Genomic DNA, 2,418 nt, shown 5'->3' with positions numbered 1-2,418 from the left:
AAGATTGTTATTATGGATGTTGGATACCGGGGAGCTCTTAGCACAGGGTGCTATCTGCAACACAGTCACAATACATTACAGAAAGGAATGTCCATCAGGAGGTTAAATCCTGTATTCAGTACAACTGAAAACAACTTAACAAACTGTTCTAAATGCAGTCAATCATGAAACAAGTGGACAGATTTAAGATTGAATGCAGGATTACTCTTTTAAACTTTTATTTTTTGCAGTTAGCCCCACAGTATAAATGACTGTTTGATACACTAAAACAAGATCTCTCTCAACACTGTACCTCTGTTTGCCTTTGCAGTTCACAAAATTCTCTCCTCAGTATTCATTTTACAACTTCTAGGCAAAGGAAACTAGCTGCGCAGTCCTGTATTTTATTTTTTCAGTAGCATAATTTATGCAAAAGGTGTTTTATAGATGTTGTAAATGAATATATGAATAAATATATTGCGTAAATAAATGACAAGCAAATATCAAGCCACCATTCACGTGTGCTTTGTTTGTGTGCATCTTGATCTGTGAGTTACACTGTATGGCCAGTATAATGTGTGTACTTTTGTCATGTGGCTGTTTTTCCAATGAAGGGAATTTTTAATGTTACAGCAACAACAGTGTGCTGACAACTTGTGTCAACAGCTTAGCTGCGGCCCCTTTCGTGTTTCCACCTGACCGTGCTCCCCCTGCACAAAGCCAGCTCCGGAGAAATGGTTTCCCAGTTTGCTGTGGAAGAGCTTGACTGGCCTGCACTCAAAACCTTTGAGATGAACTGAAGCCGCCAACTGTGAGCCCAACCTCATCACCCAACATCATTGTTATCTCTCAATAATGGCAGGTTCTAACTTCTAGTGGAAGACTGAAAGCAGAAGAGTGGAGGCTGCTGTAGAAGCACATTAAAGAGTAAGTAAAGAGATGTAAACATGTATATGGGTATTTAGTGTTAATTGATTCAGGATAAAACTTTATTTTTTATTTTAATTTTCTGTTAAGAGACTCAACTCCAGATGCACCTAAATCTGGTCTTACCCAGGTGAGCTGATGATGAATCCCACTTAAAGTGGAGGCAAGTGACTGATTGTCATTAGTATTAGCATAGGTAGTGCCCCCCTATATAAGGGCAGGTTGTGTGGCCTGGCTAAGAATTGGAGCCACCAACAAAGGATAGACAGACACACAGAAAATATACATATAACACTTCAGGGGAATAAACAAATGAATTAAAATACCTCAATGAGGAATAAAATCCTTTAGCATAGTCCACATTTTTTACCATATGATTTTTACTCTTATTTTAAGATCTCATTAAAACAGTTTTCAGACTAGTATTTGCCTATAGTTGTATAGTTGTCCTGGTGTAGCTGCTGGAGCGGTTGTTTTTTGGCCAGAGCAGCTGGACCCGGTGTCAGCACCATATGGCTCTTTTCTGACTGCCGCTGTCTGTTCCATTTTCTTAATGCAAGGCCTCTTGAAAAACGTATCCAGAGAGCTTTGTTTTGATCTTTTGTTTTGAAGTCCATAGGCCTAACGCTAGCTAGCTTGCCATGATATGTCACTGACCACCAGTTTCTACTGGGATTTACATGTGGTCACTGGAATTGGTGGCAGGAAAGAGGTTTTGCCTTGTTTTTATCCCTTTTATGTCCTAAAATGCTAAAAAGATTTGTGTAAAATGTTGTTAATAACTATTAACTATCCTGGCCATTCAAATTAAAAATGATGACAATATATATGATGAGAAATTGATATTTAAGAAATATCTATAAGAAGAACAGCAGTGGAATAGTGGAATTAAAGTAAATTAAACTAAATGCAGTGTCAACAGACAAACACAGTATCAGTAGTATTGGAGGTGTGGGAGAATTTAACCTATCAGATTATTGCACAAATCTAAAAGCAACCACATTCACCATTCATACAAAAAGGGATCAGTGGATCAATTGTATTTCTTTAGCCCACCAATGTAATAATCCCATCTCTATAATTACTTCAACACATATATCTCATCTTATTATATGATATATTAAATAAAAAGACAATATATGACAACTAAACTAAATTGTTCTCGTACCTAAGAGAACAGAAAAAAAAGAAAACATTTGTTCATATATCGCTTCTTGCATGAGGCGTAATGTGTTACAAAAATGCATTGCGACCACCATCTACTGGCTGAAACTGGCTATTGCAGCTGATTTTGCTACTGCCTGATCTGAAGGAGGTGACATATGTGGTGGTGGCTTTTCTCACCAACCAACCCGTGCTCTCTTCCCCCTTTTATAAAGCCACTCACCACTCTTCCTGCTACGTAGGGGTAGCCTGACACTCCCCGACAAACACCAGAGAGTTAGCCTCTCTGATTCACTATCTTAGCTAACGTTACAACACAGAAACAGTCATGAATGTGCTTCTAGTGAC

Source organism: Morone saxatilis, unplaced genomic scaffold (genome assembly GCF_004916995.1).
Source record: "Morone saxatilis isolate NCDOM2014 unplaced genomic scaffold, NCSU_SB_2.0 Contig11, whole genome shotgun sequence".
Taxonomy (NCBI): Eukaryota; Metazoa; Chordata; class Actinopteri; family Moronidae; genus Morone; species Morone saxatilis.
Note: the sequence above shows the minus strand (reverse complement) of the source record.